Source organism: Sinohyriopsis cumingii, chromosome 7 (assembly GCF_028554795.1).
Source record: "Sinohyriopsis cumingii isolate HCF-2022 chromosome 7, ASM2855479v2, whole genome shotgun sequence".
Lineage (NCBI taxonomy): Eukaryota > Metazoa > Mollusca > Bivalvia > Unionida > Unionidae > Sinohyriopsis > Sinohyriopsis cumingii.
In genome coordinates, this window is record NC_142967.1 from 49,972,830 (window position 1) to 49,996,105 (window position 23,276).

General features: G+C 39.1%; 1 long non-coding RNA gene across 2 annotated transcripts in view; it reads left to right on the forward strand.

Annotated features, from left to right (window-relative positions):
* Positions 1-2,398: 2,398 nt before the first annotated feature.
* LOC149795196 (uncharacterized) overlaps positions 2,399-23,276 on the forward strand; it is a 37,962-nt gene continuing 17,084 nt past the window's right edge. Inside the window, exons 1-2 of one of the 2 annotated variants that reach the window (XR_016422277.1) lie at positions 2,399-2,496; positions 7,451-8,009. This is a non-coding gene — a long non-coding RNA (uncharacterized LOC149795196). Of the gene's footprint in view, positions 2,497-7,450; positions 8,010-23,276 lie in introns of those variants that run through there. The other variant, XR_016422276.1, reaches the window with a different exon arrangement.

Consider the following 23,276-nt stretch of genomic DNA (forward strand, 5'->3'; position numbering starts at 1 on the left):
GGAGTATGTGTCCACCCTGGACCAGGCTCTCCTGGACCTGGTGGACCACGACGCCACAGTCTTGTGGAACGCCATGTCCATGTTTGGCAAGAATGAACGGCCCAGACAAACAAACAAATCCTTACAGCTAGTGTAAGCACAAGACCTGGGTCCATTTTCCCACGCGAGCGTACAATTTGGTGGGGGGTGTATTGTGGGAATAGCTCATCCCGTATATTTCCAGCGCACCATTCCGTTCACGTGCGCGCCAAAATTGAGGCCTCAAAATTGTAGAATCAAATGGGAATTTCGCCCTCATTCTTCCCTCTCCTCATCGGCCTTTGTGGTTCTCGGGGTGTAAGAAAATAGATTTCCTTCTGTCTATAAGATAAATACTCGCAGTTACCAATACCGTCTGAAAAGGTATATAACCAAAGTAAATATGAACAGCATTAACAAGCATTAGTGGTCGTTATTAGAGAGAATGCTTTTTAACCAAACTCCTTGTCTCAGGACATATTGCAATACTGACCTCCAGAAAATGCGAACAGAGAGAGAGAGAAAGAGAGAGAGAGAGAGAAAAAGAGAGAGAGAGAGAGTTCCCCTATTCGTGCTACTTTTGAGGACAAGTCAATCAACCTAAGACACTTCTCTACTGCCCTGGTGATACTAATGGATGCTTTCCGTCCCACCCTACCACTTCTGGTTCATGGATTTGGAAGTGTGTTGTCGTGATGCAGAGGCTTGGCTAATAAAATGGTGCCTTCTATTCGTCGCGACTGACATTAACGGCAACGTCGTTATTAACTTCGAGCAAAAGCGCATACCTCTAATGTATTAATAGTAGACAAAGACGTCAATCGCTTTGAGCATATGTACGCGGCTAAATCAGTCCAGACGGTCGCCCGCAAAAGATAACAGTGCAGTCTCTGAAAAGCTCCCAGGAAGATCACAAAATGAAAATTTAATTCTGATTCTGCTGCCGTGCTTAAGTACTGGATAATCCGAAATGCAGCAGTAGCAAAGTCTGAAGATCCAATCCGAAACCTACATAGGAACAACACTTAAATTGGGGTGGAGACCTGAGGAAACGGAGTTGTGGATAGATATGGGGTGCAGGTATGAAAGAAGTCGGTGAACGTTAATCGGGCCCTGTCTTGAACGTCTAGGACTATGCCAGCGTAATGCAGTGAGTCGTAAAGTTAATCGACAAACTGGCACCCCGATGGGTGGTGAGTTACTACAGCCCCGACGCCATAAGTCTTTTCTTAAAAGATGGATGCATGCCAAAAGATCGATGTGGTCAGCTCCTTAGAAGTATGGAGGGAGTCATGTTAGTTTGCATCGATGTGCCTATGCCTACATCATGTCCACGCTTCCCAGTCTGTGCTGTCCGACATGGAACGGTTTCGGTAAGTGTTAAAGTGTTAAAGTGTTCCATTACGGCCCCATCTGGCTGACTATTTCCAACTTTATCAAGGTCGTGAAAACAAATCTTATCCTATTCCCCAGATAGAAAGATCATGTTTCTGGCACAACATTGCAGTACTGTCAATAGTCGGATATTTACCACACCATACATTTAATACATCGTCATATCGTCTTTCTGATTGATATTTATAATAACCCTCACTCTAGGTTTCTTGGTCTCTAGCACACACACACACACACACACACACACACGCTTTTGTTGGTTCCAGATTTTGATGATAATCTGTAACATGTAGACTATTCATCAAAACTACGCAATTGTTGACAAGTATTCAAGGGAATCTACTCTTCCTGACACGGACAATGTTTTCAACAGTATAATCCCATTCTGCTTAGCAGAGGCAGAAAGTAATTCTTTTTTTAGTTATGACTAGGTTATTAAGCAATAGCTAAAAGCCTCGTATTATCAGGGACATAGTTTAATACCAACGTCATCAACTCAATGATTGAAATTTTGCCAAATGATCCGACCTTTTCGACAAGGTCTTTTATATCAAGACATAATAAATGATTGCCGAGCTGATACGGTAACTACAAACACCGTAATATTATGACTCACGTTTTATAAGCATGTAGTGAATACGGACAAAGAGCAAAGTTTATATTGTGACGTAATACAGGTGGAATTATTTTGATTAGTTTGATTCTGATAGAACGAAGGCACAAAATTCAGCCTATGTAACCTAGCAGTTCAACAGAGTCATTAGCATATTTATCTGGTCCTATTCCATTTGATCAGTAGGTAATGTAGTATTGAGTATTTTTGCACATCTGTTATCGCTAGTTATTATTCAAATTTTGCATGCACAATACGTGCACACTATGATACCTATTTTTATAGTGGACTAGACCCTATTCAACAATGATTGACGTTAAAACAGGCATGTCACATGCTGGTGATCTATATAAATATAAGCTGATCTGGTAGGAGCATTATAGAATACATGGATCAGGGGCGGCACAAAACTACACATTGCGATACATCGTGTATTCCTACCCAAACTAGGGATTTGCGATATCGTGAAGGTAACATTTATGATTTTTTAAAATCTCTGTTGAATGAATTATGTCCCCCAAATTTAAACTTCGAGATTTATGAACAAGATTTAAAACAAAACTTAGAAATGAAATCTCTACCACAAAAACTTTTTAATTATTTAAACATACAGGAGTCCGAAGCTATGAATTCAATCAAGAATCTCAGAATGAAGAAATTTCATATGGATGATATAATAATTACAAAAAATGGTATTGTTGTTACATTCGTGAAAAAAGACGTTTGTTTACGTTACAAACCTACTTCTAATAGTCTCAAAAATGACTTACTTTTATCATCAGATAGTACAGTCCGCTTTCAAAAACAAAACCTTCTCCAGCATAAAAGATTAGGTAACTTGTATGAAGTGCATGAAAGTTCAGTTAAATTATATATTAAAAAGGTTTTTAATGAGAAAGACAAGTTTGTTGCTAATGTGTTGAAACAGGTCAAATTTAAATTCGAAGATTTTAAATATATTAAACAGCCGAGTTATATCGGTGTTACACACATTAGTGAAGGTAAATATTGTAAAACATGGCAATTTGTTTTTAATCTTTCATTATGTCAACAAATTGAATTTATTTATTTTTTTGGTGAACTTGGAGTTTCAGAAACAATCGAGACAAAAATCTTGCTTCAGTTTGGAAACGCTGTTTACCAGATGAAATGTTATAATTACTATGTCTCATATTTTGGAACTCTCGGACGAGATTGGTTATATTTCGATGTCTATAATAAACCATGTGATCCACCTGATATGAACGTTACAAAATATCAAAGGTCTGAGGGAGATGACATCAATATCAAAGGACTGTTTGAGTGTCAAACAAACAACTTTTTAATGTTATGTAAATATTTTTTACACGGGGAACACGAGCAAATTAATTATCTACAACCGTGTGTTGCAGAGGGAACTTGTGTAATTGCAATAATGATTTCTGAATCTGTCCGAAATTTCAACACAATTTTCGTCAATTTGAAAGTCGTATGTTTTTCCGAAAATAATAAAATATCAGTTGAGCAATTTTTGCTCAATCATTCCATGGCATACGGAAGGTCGTGGAGAAAACGATCAAGAACAGGATTCAGCTTTAAAGCTCATGACGAAACTACGAGAAGGGAAATAATTTGGCTAGCAAGGGAGATTATTAAGTGAATGTACCATCATATAAGTGTATACGATTTCACTATAAATGACTTTTAACCCTTACCATTTAAAAAAAAGAATTGTTGCTTAACACAACAAGGTGGAAGGTTAGTCATATCATGTGTATACGATTTCAAAAACATAAATTTTAACCCCTTTCCATTTGAAAAAATAAAAGAATTGTTGCTCAACACAACAAGGTGGAAAGTTAGTCATATCATAAGCATACGATTTCAAAAACATGACTTTTAACCCCTTTCCATTTGAAAAATTAAAAGAATTGTTGATCAACACAACAAGGTGGAAAGTTAGTCATATTATAAGCATACGATTTCAAAAACATGACTTTTAACCCCTTTCCATTTGAAAAAATAAAAGAATTGTTGCTTAACACAACAAGGTGGAAAGTTAGTCATATCATGTGTATACGATTTCAAAAACATGACTTTTAACCCCTTTCCATTTGAAAATATTAAAGAATTGTTGCTCAACACAACAAGGTGGAAAGTTAGTCATATCAGAAGTATACGATTTCAAAAACAATGAATTTTAACCCCTTTTCATTTGAAAAAATAAAAGAATTGTTGCTTAACACAACAAGGTGGAAGGTTAGTCATATCATGCGTATACGATTTCAAAAACATGACTTTTAACCCCTTTCCATTTGAAAAAATAAAAGAATTGTTGCTCAACACAACAAGGTGGAAATTTAGTCATGTTTTTATTTCTGTATTGCAACTCAACTGATATACATTTATCGAAGTTTATACTCTTGCAAAAAAGTTATAAATATTATTCAAAATGTTTTGTGTAGCAAATTCGCTTCCTGGTGCATGTTTTCTATCTATCTCTCTGTCTGTCTACCCGCACCAAAAAAAAATCGTTATTGGAATTCTCTATATCGTTTGACTGATGTCTGCAAATTGCATTATTTCATCTAAGTAATTATGTTTCAAGCACTTTGTACATATTGTAAATTCTTATTTATGAGTTTAAATGAAACTTTGAATGTCATATTTATAAGAACGTCCAAACGAAAATAATTAAAAGTATCAATCATTTGAAATAAAAAGCCTCCTTGAAATAGAGACACACAATTTCTGTGAATCAAAATGCGATTTAAAGATCAAATGGTCTCAAAAATCAAAGATGAGAGATTCTGATAGAGGATGAAAATTAGCCATGAAATCTGTTCAGAAATAATGCAACAATGCTGAAAGTCTGCAAGTAAGAAAAGAAGAAAGGAAAGGATATAGGTCGCTTAAATTACTTCCATTTGGCGATGTTGAAGAACTGCGAAGATATCATCCGAACATCTGCGAAAATCTCCGAAAAAGGAACACAACGGTTTTATCCATATTATCTTCATTGTGTGATTGATAAAGAACTGCGTAACATTTAATTATCTGCGCAAAAGATAAACAGTTAAATCATATAATCTATAGTTTGTAGTTTTGAATTGCATAAATGTAAACAAAGAACCTGACAGCATTATTCAAGTTGTGATAACACCATAATGCTTATGATAGAGGGGAAAACAACTTGTGTTAATACTATCAAGCATCACATCAGAATTACAACAAAATAAAATCGCTTGAGAAAAATATCTGAATGTTCGAGTGTAACACAAAATAATCAAAAACGATAGTTTGACTAAACATCGTATATCTCGTCTAAGTATCTGCGAACGAGGAACACAATGATAAAGACATTCAATTGACTCTATTTTCGTGACCATAGTTTCCGGTCGAAAGATATATAGGAAGACGACTGGTTGAGAAATTTATATTGTACCCTCTGTGAAAGAGTCCACGCTAAGTATTGTTTTCCAAATCATCATGTCTGGAGTTTCTATCGAAGTTTCAACCCGTATCACTGAATTTAAGTTTACAATTTAGCTGATACAAGGATTTAAAGGCCAGACTGTCTCTCACAGCTTCTATTCTGATCGGAGTGTCTTGTTCCAAAACTATGAAGGATGCAAAACACCAGTCCTGATTATTTATTGGAGTGTAACCTACTGCAAAAGATAAAAAGACATTATTTTTCTTAGTGGTATCTTCCCGCTGGGAAAGTGTCCAAGTTTGGAATTTTCCGGAACAAACGAGTCCAAGACCACAGTTTACTTGCTTCACAAGAGAAAACTTCCATGTTATCTACTGATATACACTGTACATCCAGAAGTCTAATCGGAGCTTCTTAGCAGATGCAAAATAGTGAACGACCAGTTATCCACTGAAGCTTTAGCCTGAATCTAAGAGTCAGAGTTTACATTTTACTCGCTAAACAAATGTCCAATTCCCTATGATATCTCAGTCTTTGTAGCCGCTGAAAACGAGTCCAGGTCCAAATTATCTTTAGACGTTGTGGAATTCAGTTTGGCAATGTATCTTATTTTGATTGATGGAACACCCATTTAAGTCTTTAAATCGCATGTACAATATGTGCAAGACAAAATGCTGAAAACTGGATATTTTATGTTTTGTTAATTAATATATTTGAAAACTTTAATTCATGTTTTAGATCAGAATAAGAAACTGTATCCAAACATAGTAAATTAAATATCGAACAACTCTTCAAACATATAAATTATATTATTTATCATTCAAACCTAAAATAATACAAACTACTTGACAGATTAATTAAGCCAACATCCAAATTTAGTAACACATTTTAAAATGGGAGGTAAAAACTTTTGGGTACCAGACAGAGAGATAGAGGCTCTTACTTGAGGAGGCCTCCACGTGGCAAGAGCTGGGTAACAGTTTCAAGATCTCGTTGAACCAAGACTCTGGCCGAGACTTGATGCTGGCTAACATCCTCACATCCTCAACAGTAATATTCTAAGTTCAGGCAGGACCATGCAAAACTTAACTGATTATAAAGAAGAACATGATAGGCAATTCTATAACAAAGGTAGTTTAGTCAACTCAAAACTTACCAGGTTGCTTCAAGCTGTATTATCGTCATTTTGTCAAATAGATTATACAGTTCTGCTGACCTAAACACTGTTCACGTAGCCAGATGCATTCAAACTTGAGGATAGAGAGTCTGTGCCTCTTAACAATTTTCTGGCATTCAAAACATTTAGAGACGGTGAATTTATAATAACGACTAATGATTGCCTAATAATACTCCGGTAACAGAATTTTAAAGACATTATTAATTAATTGGTGATCACTGATGATTTAAGAAAATTCAAAGATATATGAAGTATAAGCTTTGATGGGGTATAGTAATTTGCCTAGTTCTTTGCATTGTGTCTTCCGCCACTTTTTCGAGCAAGAGTTTTAATAATCAGTGTACGTTTTGTTTCCTTTTTTAAAAACATTCCGTCCGAACATTACTGGATCACTTTTAAGCCCATTTGTCCGTGCGTACGACCGTGAACAAACCTGGGACCCCTCCAGCGTCTTGAATTTGTTTTCCATTTATCAAACACTCTATGCTGTCTCGGTTCAAGGAAAGAAATCAAGAACCCATTGACCTTACATTTCCTATAATTATTTCACTTCATCCGCATCAAATCTAGAGCAAAATGCCATGTAATACTTGCATATTTTTCGTATTTTTTATTTTTGACTACACTCAAATTGAAGTAAAGCTTTAACCAATCATATATATAGATGAATTTGATGATCAATAACGTTTGACCACCTTTTGTGAGTAATGGCCCATATTTATATACAAATCGGCAATCAGGCAATATATTGTTGTTGCATCCAAATATGCGTTTAAGTTTCAGCGTCGCAAGGTCTTAGATTTAATCACTAAAACATGTTGAATTTTTTTAGAGTTTTGAACCCCAAATTGGACGGTGGGGAGACCAGTTGGAACAAAGTTCGTTCATCTGGAAGATTGTAAACCTGATTTACACCAGTCTGATGCACCGAGTAACTCGATGATGCCGTCGCGTGCAAGGGTTCTTTTTCAGTTCTATTTCTCCTGTTGCCCATGCCTCCAAAGATTTCCCCTGGCTGTGTCGTTAGAGTGGACGTGTTACAAGTTGCTTGTTGTAAAATATACAGTTTACATCTATTGATTACTGATATGTGTTCTACTTGTCAGAAAATGTTCTTTTCTTATTATGATTAGAATTGTTTAAGTTGGCATTTGCATCTTTTAAGAGTGAGAACTGGTGCACGATGTTTACTGACTGAGCGTTTAATATTTTTGTTGGGGGCGAGTTGGGATTTGTTTTCCAGGAGAAAAAAAAATACACTTTTAAATAGCTTGACAAAATGTTCTTCCTCTGACTGATAGCACAACATATATTATCTCCATTATATTAGTTCAAAAAGAAAATAAATGATCGTGATGTAAAAGTAAAAAGCCACAAATCCAAGTTTGAAACTTTTGTAAGTGTTTTTTGTTTTGGTATGCGAAATAGTGTGTGTGTGTGTGTGTGTGTGTGTGTGTGTGTTCGTTCGTTGGTAATATATCCCAGTCTATTCAAATTTGTACCGTGTTGCCAATGAATCATATAACACAAATTATCAAGACCTATATACACATTGGCAGGAATAACAATAAAGCTATGGGTATCCAATGTTGCTGAGGCACTGAGATATGCGATTACGCTACATATACGGTGATGTCGTCTTTCACACTTGATCATTTCATTCATGTTAGATTTGTTCCTTCCGACCCTTCATGTGATTATTTCATTTTCTTTCATTTTACTATTACATTCGCTTCTCAGAGCTTGATTTTGAGTATTTGAGTTACTCTCTTCTTCATTTTATTTGATTCCACATTTGTTCGAATATCGTCTCTTTTATTTCATTCTCTCAATAGAAGCACATCTGCAATATTGTTTCATGATAATGAAATTTTAAATTTGCACAGGGACTGATCAAATTAATATGGACACTAATGTTGACGAAAACGATTAGATAGATATGTTTTGTTAAAAAGAAATTACCCATTTAGCAGACTTCTGCATTCCTCGGATAACATTGTATTTTACCCATTGAAAATATATGTTAACGGCTCTTGAAAATGTATCCACATATTTGTGTCAGTATGCAATTCCTTTAACAAAAAAAATACAACAGTTAATTATACTCCTACGGAAACAATTAACTCTAATCAGTGCAGCAGTGTCAAAATGGGCTACCAGGCATTTGAGATATTCTTGAAAATTTGGTCCAAATTCCCTTCGTTAATTGACGGAGGAACACTCAACAAACCAACCTCCGTGATGGCAGTAACACGTTGACCGGGCCCTATCATAAATATCAGGGCCCATGTCTGTCATTGTATGAGTAAATATAGTACCAGACTATGTGGATAAATGTTGAATAAACCATCGGTAATCTACTGAGAAGAAAGAAAGAGAGTAATAACGAAAACAAAAGTTTATTTAACAAATATACTTTTGGGACGATATATCAACGAAATGAACAGATTTGTCTCAAAATTATACCGGAAGTGGCCTAGCTTGCATATCAAAGCGGATGTTGCCACAGCTAAACCATCAGCCTTATACTTTGAGCATCATGCCTAATTTGTGTGGAAATGACGATCTTCTACCAAAAATGTGTGTGTGTGTGTGTGTGTGTGTGTGTGTGTGTGTGTGTGTGTGTCTGTTACAAAGGAACCATCATTACGGTGATTGTTCACTGTCACTAAATAGGCCTTATGGCCTAAATAACATTAGGGTTACAAAATTTGTGTCACCCTAATTGTTGCTGTCATTCTGTACATTACCTCAATGACTGATTCGCTTAACGGGTCTCGTGCCAGTATTATAATATGTCAGATAACAATTAATAATAAAAAAATTATGTGTGTGTGTGTGATTTGAATTTTTAACGTAGCTTTAACAATTTTTCAGTCATATCGCTACGATGTATGCAGTGTGGCAGTTTATAATGATGTCTAGCACTGGGACATGATGCCGCAGACATGTGGCATGATGTCCCACCCAGTCACATTATCCTGACACCGGGACGACCCGTCCTAACACTAACCTCATAATGCTGAGCGCCAAGCGAGGCAGCTGTTAGTACCATTTTTGTAAGTCTTTGGTATGAATCGGCCGGGGAACGAACCCACGACCTCCCGCATCCGAGGCGGACGCTCTAACCACTAGGTCACCGGAGCGGTTCTAAAGAAAAAAAAATTTTAAAAATTATGTAAGATATGTCTACGGGTTATTTTATATTGTCATGCTAAAATAGCACTGTGCATTTAAAACAATTTATCCGACCGTAGGTGAATAACCATTTGGGCAGCATTTTCAAAAATGCTTCTTATTTTGTGAAAGTTAATTAATATTTTAAAAAAAATATATTACATTGATCCAAAATGAAAAGGAAAAATTGCAATGACTTTTCTCCCAGATCAAATTCGTTGTCAGAAGACGCGCAATTTTTCGTAACGGATTGGAATAAACGGCACTAATAAAATGAAACAAATTTATTATATGATTAATAAATAAAACGTTATAAATTAGACGTTAGTGAAGCTTCTACCATACTATTTATATACATATTTGTTAATGTCTTTAAAAAAAATGTCATTAAAGTTTAACACATAAAACACTGTCTGTACCGTTACATGCAATGTATCTTGTTGATTTAAGAAATAACTTTTACTCACAAGATCCTTGACATGCAAGAATTTTACGTCTTTTTAAACGCCGCCATAATTGTGTTAATTCACTTTGTTCATTCTGTTAAAATTGAGAAAAAGTTATAAATTACGGCATTTTAAGTTTTTGTTTTAAATTTTGAAACATAAGTTCAAAATTGCCAAAAGGCATGTTAAGGTAGGTATGGAAAAATACTTGTTTGGAGATGCAAACGACGATTTAGTGATGACAAAAGATCTAATCATGGTCTGGAAGACTTTTGTCGAGAAGGATATGCCTATGGCAAACCATTAGGGCCATATCGCAGAAATTCATATGTCTATGGCAAAGCATTAGGGCCATATCGCAGAAATTCACGATCTGGAGAAGATATTATTCAATCTCTCGTTCTATAATTATTAATAAGATACACAAAAAATATACATGATTTAGAAATTATGAATGATGTTGAGTTTGGCCGTGCTCGCATTCATTACAGTTGTTTATCCATTGAAAAATTTCCTCATGACAGTCATTGACACAAATTTTAATAACCTGAAAATGTTATATAACCCCACTTTGTAATCTTAGGAAAGATAACATAGTTTCATTAAAGAAGGCTTAAGTTTTGTTTTTCTTTTCTAGAGATAAGCACTTTTGGAACTAAACCAAGAACTTGTTGCAGACAATAACCACCAGATAATAACATGGCGACACATGTAATGTGCTGTCAGATTATTTAAACATTTGCTACAAAACCATGGACTTTCTGAAAGTTTAACAACGAGCCCGGAGTCCATGGAATGAATTTTAAATTTATTCCCGTAAAATGGTCATATTGGGTTCTTGTACGGGTACATCTATCCCTTCCAAAATAAACATTTAAATTTGAGAAATTTGTGAGTAAAGTATTAAAAAAGAGATCCTTTGCTCCTTTTGCTCGCTAAACATTCCACAAAAATCACTTTCAATGTATTGATAGCTAAAGAGCAATTTTAGTCGATACATTTTAAAGGACAAACCTATGTGGTTCCAAGATTCTTAGCTGTCGGTGAGCATTTTAAACCATATTTGAAATTATATTATATCTTATTGAGTTCAATTTACGATGAAAACAAGTAATGGTTCGCAGTTAAGAATACATAATACCACCGCATTCCATTTGTCAAGTTTTAATTTTCTTTAAATTAAGCTATAATAAATCGCATTTAAAATATAAACTTTATTCAATGTAGGATATGTAACTGTTCTGGGATGAATAATGTCGCGATCAAGAAACGAGATTTTTTGTGTGCGCTAAACATTCAACAAAAAAAAAAGGTTTTGATCGATAAAGAACAATTTCACTTACTCCATTTCAATTGACAAAACTTACTCTTATGAATGCAATCTACGACGAATACATTAAACAATATCACTGTTTTTCATTCAGCAAGTTTTCTTTTGCTTAAAACTGCGTTCAGCTAAACGGAAATCCGTGGACCGCATTTCAAAGACATGTTAAATGTAGGATACTAATCTTAGGGTATAATCAAAAGAGGGGTCTCTAAATAGACGATACACTCTTGTTAGATACAAGTACGTCCCCATGACAAGTTCTACTCTGTGGGACATTGAAATACCGTGACTTATTGTTGTCAGTGTATTCGCTCTGTTTGTACCGTGCTACTCGTTTTAAAAGTTCGTGCTATATCTGAACGGCAAGAATTACTAAAATAAGTTTTTCTCCCTGATTTGCTTTCACATTTCGAATACATACTCTCAAAGTAAGTTCTTCAATTTCTGACATACGACAACTCTTGTAGATCTAGAAATTGCTTAAATTAGCACCGTAGTCATTTTGTAAGCTGCGAGCACTGAACCCTTAGTTTTTCCTGCTTTTTTTCCTATATTAAATAGATCCGGCCTTTGTACATGCTCATCTGAGCAATGCTTTCATAGTAGGAAATACCGTTTTTTCCCCAATAGGACTGACTCCGACATAGTTACATTATAATCTACGGAGCTGCATATTTAGCGCACGCAAATTAACACTGTAACATTTGTGTGGAGTATGTCAGTTTATAAATTATATAGAACCTGGTCTAGACAAAAGGTTGTAAGAAAATAGGCTGTTCTTGTTATTATTTTTCTCAGTATCGTCGCAAACGAATAAAACTGACCTCATTACTGGGGAGCATTTAATAAGTTGGTGTTTCTGTTAAACTGTAATCTTTCCGCTATCCAAAACAGAGAGAATGTCATTAACTACTTTTAGAACAGTAGTTTCAGTCCTGTGGCAAGGGCGATATGCAGATTGTACATACTTAAAAAAGACTGTTTGAATTCAGATAAGATACAAGCTGGGATAGAACAACCTTTTCTAAGATTTTTATATGAATGGGTGATTAGAAACTGGGTGGTAGTTCTTTAAATCGTTATGGTTTTGTTTTGGTTTCTTCAGCAAAGGCTTTACAACGGCAGTAGTTAAGGGGGGTACTTTACGGACAATGGGAATTAGCATTACAGACCCCCCCTGGGTTAGATTACGGACAATGGAAATTTAACATGGCGAAAAATCGTGGGTCAGATTACGGACAAGGGGAATTAACATGGCGATAAATTGTGGGTCACTCTACGGACAAGGGGAATTTAACATGGCGATAAATCGTGGGTCACTCTACGGACAAGGGGAATTTAACATGGGGAATAGTTTGGGCTTGTTTAGGGACAAGGGGAATGGAACATGGGATTTTTTTTAAAAAAAAAAATTTTAAAAAAGGGGTAGGCAATTCAAAGACTATCTCTTTTCGAGAAATATGGCTGGCCCTGAAAAGGGCCTTTGGGTTTTCTTCTTCTAATTTCTTCTTTTCCTCCACCAAGTTCTTATTTTATCTCCTACACTCTTCTTCTCTTTCTTTTTTTTCTTCTCCTCCTCTTCTTTCTTCTTCTCTTCCTCCTCTTCTTTCTTCCTCTTTTCATTTTCTTCTTCTTTTTCAATTTTTTCGTTCCAATTGCGTATTCTTATTCTTTCCTCTTCATCCTCCTTCTCCTCCTTGATCTCTTTCATGACACCACTAATCTTGTCCTTTGCTTTCCTTAAGTTATTAATTTCCATCTTCACACGATGGGGACTATAGGAATAATGGTCTTCAACCAGTCTTAATAGCATCTGTTCCATTATTCCTAAGTTGTCTAAAACGTCTTGCAAGGTTTGTATTTTGTCGATTTGGTTTGACGCCATCTTCTTTTTATTCTTTGCAGAATGGTTTGAACGACGAACACTGTGGGTTATTATAGTGAAAGCGCGGACGTGATGGAAAACATCCCCCTAAAAAACATAAAATGGATCTTACCTAGATCATGACCCAACAACTCGCGAACGTGAAGGAAAACATCCCCACTTTTCTCATTTCATATAATATAACCCTAACTATACTCTCCACATACGCTAAGAAACAATAAAGAAACCCATAATCTACTATTCACACAAACTTACTTTATTAGTTACTAACACAAACACAAACACACAATCACATACACTTCCACTATTAATAAAGAGTTAGTGTTTATTTTCACACTACTCTACCTACACACATTGGCAAATCGATCGTTATTTCTTTTCTAGAGTATTGGGTAGCCCTGAAAAGGGCTGTTTTGTTTGGAACTTCATGGACACCTGGTTAATGGTGGCACCTTCCAGGCCTGGCGCCACATACACATCTTATCCCCCAGTTACTTTTTACCTTTTGGGGGGAGAGAGCAGAGGCAGGATATGTCGCTTCAGAATCCCAATTTTCGCTCTCTGGGATTTTGAAATTTCTTCTCTCCTTTTCCTCCTCCTCTTCTTTGTTTCTTCTTTCCTCTTTATATCTTCTTTCTTCTTCTTTATATCTTCTCTCCTCCTCTTCTTTGTTTCTTCTTTCCTCCTCTCTTATCCTTCCCTCCTCGACAATGGCTTCCGCGGCCAGTTCATTTAATATGCGCCTGGCATATTCCAGATGCACATGAAGCTCCAACAGTTTCTCAAGTCTCGTGTTCATTTTTCGGTGTTGATCAATCAACAAGGGTAGCTGGACTGCCGAACGAGTTTCAATTTATACTGAAAGCGCGGACGTGAAGGAAAACATCCCCTAATAACATAAAATTCATCTTACCTAGATCATGGCCAAAAAAAAACAACAACGCGCGGACCTAAAAGAAACACTCACTCACTTTTTATGCTACCCATCACTATTTTAAAATTTTTTTATAAATCACTTCAATAGACTATCCACATACTCAAAGCAATTCAATCTAACTCCAAATATGCACCTCAAACACTAAGAAAAGATATCATTTTAATCTACTATCCACACCAACTTACTTTAGCACTTACAAACACACAAACACATACACTCTCACTATCAATAAAGAGTTAGTGTTTATTTTCACACTACTCTACCTACACACATTGGCAAATCGATCGTTATTTCTTTTCTAGAGTATTGGGTAGCCCTGAAAAGGGCTTTTTTTGTTTGCTATGGCATTCTTTTTTAGTTTCTAAGAATGCGATGTCCTCTGAGGATAGACTTTCTGGCGATAGGTCTGCTTCTTCGGAAAGAGAAGAAGAACTCTTTGGTGTCGATACGACAATCGACAAAGCCTCTGTCAGCTTCAGGTTGTTGCTGCTGTTGCTGTTGTTGCTGCTGTTGCTGCTGTCTCTGAAGTCTGTACTTCTCCGTCCATTCTTCTTTTTCCCTGTTCACTTCTTCTCTGAAGAGCTCTTCTATCAGGTCTTCAGTGATTTTTAACATTCTCACATTCTCTATTTCTTCTGGCTTCGGTGTCAGACTGTGTCTGACCCTATGCAAATTCACGTAGGCTTCGTTGAGCTTAGCTAGTTTGGAGCACATCTTCTTAGGAGGATGAGTCGACAATGGATGGCTAGACTGGAAACAACCCCGGTTATTATAGTGAAAGCGCGGACGTGAAGGAAAACATCCCCCACACGGTTTTTTGAGCCGCAACGTTCAATGAGTGTCATGAGAGGGATAGTAAGAAATGAAAGAGCATCAATTCAACATTCTATAAGAATTAACAAGCTATAAGCTAAACAAAAGACAAAAGCATTTTTTCAAAACACAACATTTTTTATTCAAAAATCACTTAACACTAAACAACAACTCTAACATTTTTAACAATAATCCAACACTATAACATCAAACAATTTTTTTCAAATCACAAACATTTTTTTCTCAATTAACCATCTACTTTAAACAGGGCTGACAACGTTGTGAATGAAATTGTGATTTCCACTGTTGGAAATCATTAGGCCATTGATGGACACTACGTTTCCTAGCTTGAGACAAAAGATAAGCATAATGGTCACAAAACCATCGATCTACTTTCACATCGTTTCTAGCAGAAGAACGAGGATCAAAATGAGTCACTAAATGTTCTAAGGAATAGCCCAGGCTGCGATGATGCAGAAAATACACACAATATTGTCCGCACACCAAGGAATCTGTGCCTTGTAATTTCACATTATTGAATCGGGTGGTTTGAGCATTTCTTCTCATAAAGTCGATGATATCGTCTTCCAAAGGGGGCAATCCATACGAATCGAAATATTCCACACATCCTTCTTGAGGAAAGTAGACGGCTACCCAGTGGGTTCCTGGGAGATGACTGTCGTCCGTGTTGATCACGTAAGCTTGATGGTCTTTAGGTTTGCGATGAGGGAGTTCATCTTTAGCACAGACGACGGGATTCCAAGAAGACGTATACGAACTGTGGTTCAAAAGGTAATAAAGTTCCCAGGTATCCATTGTTTTGTGGTCTTCTTCTTCACAGGTAATAATACGTCGTCAATTCGATCCTGACTTTTTGCTTGAAAATGTCTGAGGAATAAACGGTTATTCGTTCTGTTTCCTCACTCTGATTCAGGAGAGCTTCGATACGATGGATCTCTTGAGTGGTTAATGGTGGACAAGAATGTTCACGCAAGTCTTTATACCACTGGTGCAACACGTCTTTGTTCGAGATGAGACTCCAAGCTTCGTCCAGATACTCGTCCAATTTTTCTTCTTGACTCAACATCAGGCATTTATCGTGTTGAATTTGACTGGGATGATCGTTTTGACATCCATAACAATTTTTCTTGATCAATTCCGTCATTTTGTCGACCAAGTGTTTGGCAAAACAGGAGACTAAATGGGCTTCTTGTTCTGGCCATCTCGATTTCATCATGATCACTTCTTCTTTTTCTACGGTCTCCTTACATTCCATCTCCAAAGTTTCTCCACTAGGTAAAGAGAGATAACAGTTTTCCATGGTTTCTAGTAATCTAGGATGACTTCTCTCAAACTGTTGATTTCTATCGTATTATCAAATTTGCATATAGGATGACGTTCACTGTCGCTGGCAGAGGATCTGCAAACTGAAGTTCCACACGAATCTGGCCAGATTTTATAGGGTGGAAATGTCCCTCGTCGCTGCCTTGGTCTGGAGTAAAATCGAAAGCCCACAAAGCATAACCTCCTGCGTAATCGTCGTACGTAATGCCGTGACTGGTGTTGGTTCCTAACTGTCCGGTGGCTTCGTACAGGGACAAGTACGATCTCAAGTAATTCTTCTTTGTGGGATCAAAGTCGGGTTCGAAAGGTCGGGTACACAAGGTCTTGCCATCGCGACTGACTTCGATTTTCTTCACGTCGAAGTGATGAAAGTTGAAAGGATTTTCAAGGAAGGCTCCGTTGAAGGCTGAATTCGAGACCATACCAAGGATTAAACGTTTGGGTAACTGTCCTTGGAACAGATGATCTTCGATCATGGATCGCTGTCCAGTGGGAATGGTGAAGGTTTTCACTTCCACGCGTCGTATGGGATACTTGGCGGTCGTTCTGCTCAACGTCTGACTGATGTCGTTTCCCACTTTAGGTAACACTTCCACACGGCGTACGTAGAGTCTGGCTTCCTCGATTTTGCTTTTAGGATTGCCAGTCTTAGTAGCATCAGCATCAGCCAACAAATGGAAAGCGGCACTGCTGCGATTCAGTCTCAAGCGGATATTGACCCCGTTCAGCAAATATTTCTCTTGCAACCACATGTCCAAATGCAAACGATCCATCAGTTCTAAACTCTTTCCACCTAGGATTTTCTTTTGTCTTTCCTCAAAGCCGTCATTGTCTTTTTTTAATGTGTTAAACTCATTTGCGTCGTCAGGTTCCCACAGCACACAGGCATTGAGATGAGTATCCTTGGCATCTATTCCGTACGTCAAGAGATTTTCCAGGTAGGCACGGTAAGGGTAAGTATCCATGCTGCTGCTAACCAGTTTGTTGTTCAAGTACAAGTCCACTGAGCTGAACAAGGAATGCATGAAATTGTTGACGGGAGCTATATTCTCAGTGTCTTCTACTGCACCATTATCCTTATCTAGAACTTTGACTTTCAGGTACAAGTAACTGCTATTCAGATCGATGTAATCTTCGGGTTGTCCTTTGATTTCAAACTCGATGGGAGCGGAATCGGTCAGTGAGGAGACGGGATGAAATTCCACCCATTGGGATTCTTGCATCGTCATCATGGTGGGGGGCATGGCAAACAGATCCAGTTCCGTCTTGGAACAAGCGCAAGACTCTCGGTGCATCATTTTTTTCTGTGTTTCAATAATCGAAAACGTCTAAGTCTCGAACGGTTCTTCTTTTCTTGGCCTTTCTCGCTTGAAGTCTGGTGAAAGGGTGTTTTCTTCTTCGTCGTCTCTTTCTGCCTTGTCCTTGCTGAATGCTTGACTCGGTAGCGTGCAGGGCATTTATAGGTGTGTCTCGTCGGCCCAAAATGTCTTTACCCGTTTGCAGCAAGACATTTTTGCCAGCCCTCATGAAGGCTTCTTTAGGGTTTTGTTTGTCGATGATGACATTTTGGAGAAATTCTTTGCCTTGCGTCAGTGCCGCATCTTTCAAGGCGTGCAATCCGCGTGTCACCATCGGTTTCAACACAGGAGCCACCGAGCGAAAGGCTGATTTTAACATATCTCCTAAACCGTGTCCTCGCTGTCGTGCAACCCCTTGGTACACTGGATACATGACTTACGAATCGTGAGAGAACCGTTTTCGAAAATGGAGTTTCACCGTGACTTTTCCTTTGGTGAATGGAATATTTTGTCCCAAATCTCCTTTTATTGTAATGTTGACCGTGTCCAAATACGACTTGCTGACCGGCAAATAGTGAGGATGAACAAATTCGCGGTGGACGTGATAAGTGTTTCCACCTTCCTCGTCAGCGGTCGTGGCAGAATCCACTTTGAAAGGAATGACACGCAGTAACGGCACGGAGGTGTGTCCCACCACGTTGTATTCCACCACATCGGAATACACAAAGATCAAATTCAGTCCTTGGTTCAGTTCTACCGGGAAACGAAAATACTTGGCAAAAGAGTCGTTGTCATGAATGACTGATAATTCGGGACTTTTTTTTTGTTCTCCTATCTTCCTCATCTCCGTGTCACCGCCCAATATGTCAAACAATTCAAGACAAAATAAGAAAGACATGAATTTTTTGGACCCCTCAGAAAATTTCATCAGAAAGCGACGAGCTATTTTGTGGTATTCCAGGGTGACACTTTTTTGGACATTCCCCAAAGCTTTATGGAACACGCCATTAAACCTGGAGGCTATGGCGCTGACCAAATGATGACCACTGAAATAATAGCCTGGGAGAATGAACAAGTTGTAGGTGGTTGTTTTAGTTCTGTCATCAGAGGTTTTATTGGTATATGTGCCAATCTTATCCAACTCATCTTGCAATTGTTTGTCATGAACTTCCACCTTAAACCAATTTTGCTGGGCAGTGATATTGAGGACTTGGGTTGGGTGAATCATTTCCACTAAAGCCACTTCCCAATGGGCTTCGTGATCTAAGGGGATGGCTTGAGGTAATTTGGCCGTGTAACAGCACAACGTGTTGTTGGGAAACACCTCCATGGAACTGTCACTGGGTAAGGTTAAGTAAAATTGGTTTTGGTGACTCATAATTCTAGAGTTCTGTGGCTGTCCGAGGGGTTAGTGGACGTCAGAGGCGTGTCTCCACCCAAAATGGGGTTCTGGTTGTGGTTGTTGGAGTGGTGACTGGCACTGGCACTGGACACAACGTTCCCGTTCGAGGAGAATTTCAGGGAGGGATTGGGAAGCAGGTAACCGATGCAACTGCTCAATAAAATGGTCCACAATTGTTTGTCTCCTTGTTGCAAACTCAAATTGGCGATGGCTGCCCCGATGACACAATACACCACGAAGATTTGGCAGAAAAAGACGATTTGCGTTTTAGGCACACGTTCTCCACACCACACCCACAAGGGTTGTTTTTGTAAATCTTGCACAGAAGAACTAGGGGAAGGAGGATTGGTCGACGTAGCTGCGTCTGATGTGTGAAAGGGCATGATGGTCACTTCTTTTTATAGTCGATGACTTGCGAAGCGTCGATCCAAGAATCGAAACTGGGTGGATATCCTTTCCAACGTACTTTGACTTCTTTGACACGTCGTTTGCCCACTTTACGGGTTCTGCGTTCGAGAATGCTTTCGATGTCGTACACGTCGTCTTCTTTTTTGGTGACACGTTGTAACTCGGGCAAATAAAACGTTCCTTTGAGTACTTCTCCGTTCATGTCTTCCAATTTATAGACGGCAGGATGACGACCATGCACTCGTCCAGTGACGCGAAACAATTCGGTCGTCCAGTTAGGTAAGTAACCTTTGTCGAAAGTGCGTTTGGTTTTGCCAATGCGCACCCAATCTCCTACGGCCAACTCTCCACTTTTCTTGGGGACAGCCCTCGTCGGGGACGTACCGAACAGGCGCTCAAACACCAGCACTTCGTTGTCGGGAGTCACGTCTTGCGGGGCACGTCCGATGCTTCGATGGTAAGATTGGTTGTACGCTTGCACCAGATGCGGTAAGATGTCGATGTACTTCAGAGTGTGGTGATGCGTAAAATATTTCCACATGCATTCTTTCAAAGTGCGTTGAAAACGTTCCACGATGCTGGCTTTGGTTTCGGGATTCTCGGTGGTAAAAAAATGAATGTCACGTTTCTTTAATTCTTTTTGGAAAGCTTGGTTCAGAAATTCGGTGCCTTTGTCCGTTTGCCATCGAAGAGGGTGACGGCCACTTTGTTTCAACACTCGTTGCAGGGCTCGCACTAACTCGCTGCTGGATTTGGAAGTCAAGGGCACGACCCAGGCAAATTTGGAAAAGACGTCGATGACACAAAACAGATATTTGTAGCCACGATTGTAGCTGGCCAAATGAGAGACATCGGCTAAATCGGCTTGCCATTGATGATCGATGTCTTCCACTCGGGTGCGACTTCTGGCAAACTTGCGTCGAATGGGTTTGTGTAAAGTGTAGGTAGCTTGTTCTTGTAACCATCGTTGCACTTGAGGTAAACGGAGACTTTTCAGTCGCGTTTTGGCAGCACGATACAATTTTTGAACTCCTGCGTAACCTGCAGGATGCGAGGGATCGTAGTAAATGCTGGCTAAGACTTTTTCCATTTTTTATTTTGTGTTGGTGTGTTAATAAGTCACCCACTCTTCGGTGATGCTACTTTGGGTGGGTCGAAAGGGTGGTTTGGAAACGGATTTACGTGTCCGATGGGCTACGGGAGTAGAAGTCGAAGGTAGTGGTGGTGGTGGAGGTGGCAATGGAATGGCTTTGGTTTTCTTTTCTTTTTTCGCTTCTGGTTTCCCTTCTTTCTTTTTCACTTCTGTCGAAGGAGGCGTGGACATCATCTTTTTAACCCAAGCTTTCATTTCTTCTCGTTGGGGTGTGGGGGACGGGGTCAACAAGGATGCTGCAATCTTACTCGAAATGGGACCTGCTGACGGTGTTTGAAACACTTCGCGCATCTCTTCTTCCTCAGGTCTTTGTGGGGTAGCATCTCTGGTGACCCTTGGGGATGGTAGTGGTGGTGGGGGTAATGATGATGATGGTGCTGGACTTTTCATCAAGGTCTTAAAATCTTTTAGAGTGGGTAAAGCTGTTTCGTCTAAAGCTTTCTGGTGAAAGAGTTGCAGTCTTTGCAAGAGTTGACCGTACTTTTGCGATTTTTCTGTTTCGGACAAATCTTGGCGATCCATCAAGGATTGCAATTCGTGTTGTAACTGGGACATCTCGCTCAAATTGGGATTGGGAGGTAAATGCGGGGTGCGTTGTTCTTGCCATCGATGGTATTACATCAATCGTTTGTAAGGCACTAAAGCTAGTTTCCGTCCTTCCATGGGTTGTCAGGGGTCGATTCTGAGATCTTGGGACTTCCGAGGGCCTTTTTATCTTGCTCCCACCAGTCCTCCCAACATGGTTCCCAAGACTCCTTTCAGTATGGGGCCTAACAAGAGAGGTAAAATGCCTCCACGTTGGACCAACATCTTCTTTTTTTGACGAATGGGAATTTTCTTTTGAACCATTTGGCGAAGAACGTGACGATGTTTGCCTAAGCATTGTTTCTGGTGTTTGGACAAAGGGATCGTGCCTTTCAAAACGTTCAAACAACATTCGCACACGGTATCGATGACCTCTTTGGAGGCCGTTTGAATGAGTTTTTTTCGTAGGGGTGAAGAAGCTTTGGACAGGACAGATAACATGTCCCCATGTTTAGCTAAACGTGGTGGCAGTCCTTTCCTTTTCTTTCCTTGGGGTTTTCTGGAGGGTGACATTTTTTGCTTGTGGTTCCGGGACATTCACCGAACAGACACTAACGTCGATGACTTAACGCACACCCTTTTATCTTTTTTTTGGGACTATCGCTTTGTCATAAAGGTGACAATGTTTTTCCCAAAATCACCAAGGAATCCTCCCCTTTGTTGACGCCTCTTTTTCTTGGAACGACTGTGTCTTTTCTTAGGGTAATGTCGATGCTTGGCTAAGCGCTTTGTCGGATGACGCGTCTGCCTTTGTCTCTTTCTTTTGTGGCTTCTTGGAGGTGACATCTTTTTTACAAGTTCACTGATACCCCCGACTTGGTCACAGGCTCTTTTTATACTGGAACGCGTCGCCACTGATTGTCTTTACGTTTTATCAGTTTGAGGACAGGCATGACACGTCGTGCAGGGGTACGCAACGGACTAAATCGAGCCAGTTCTTGCTTGGACAAATCCAGTAAACTTTGTAACATGCCCGATCTTTCTTGGACTTTGATTTTGGGAGAAGGTACTTTGTGAGCAGCAGCCACTGCCACTAAATTGGAGGGTCCTGCCACTGGGGAAGTTCTTTTGGGGGTCATCAACGGAGATGTTCTTGGTGTGATCAACGTCTCCAAGTACTCTTCAGTTCTGGGTGTTATCAACGGAGAAGTGGATGAACGTGAGGATGCCGGAGACGCAGTCACTGCCGTGGCAGGTCGTGGTTTGCGAGTGTAAGGTTGCGTCCTGGCCGAAGTGCCTCTCTTGCGACTAGTTTTCTTCTGTGGACTTTTCTTTTTCTGGGGACTTTTTCTCTGTTTCTTTTTCTGGGGGCTTCTTTTCTTTTTCCGGGGTGGTGGTGTCTGGTAAGAGGAGGGTCCTGCCACTGGAGAAGTTATTCTTCTTGGGGACCTGGTCTTTTTCTTTTTCTTCTTGGGGCTTCGTTGGACTTTTGTCTTGGGGATAACTTTGGGGGCATTAGGATCCCATCTTAAGAGTGAGCGAATGATGACCCCTCCTAGAGTACCGCTCCCTCCAGGTTTCAAAATGATTTGTTTTTTGGTTTGAGTGTCAATGGGGGGATCGGCCAGTTGGACCAAAGCGACTTTGTTTCGATCGAAAAAGCGTTGGGTTTGATGAGGAATCTGAATGATTCCTTGGAGTAATTGACGTGCCGTCACCGTGAACCATCGTAAGACTTCTTTGAGACTAGCTTCTAAGACACGGGCTCGTGATTGTGGATCTTTTTCTCGACTGATGCCATACAAGGCACGAATCAATTTGACGGGAAGATGCGACTGAAGGGACGTCATGTTCACACTGTGTGAGACAGACGAAAAAGGGTCTGAGGTTTTTATAGATTTTTTGATGGGGAGTGAAATGAAGTCGAGGACGGAGACGTG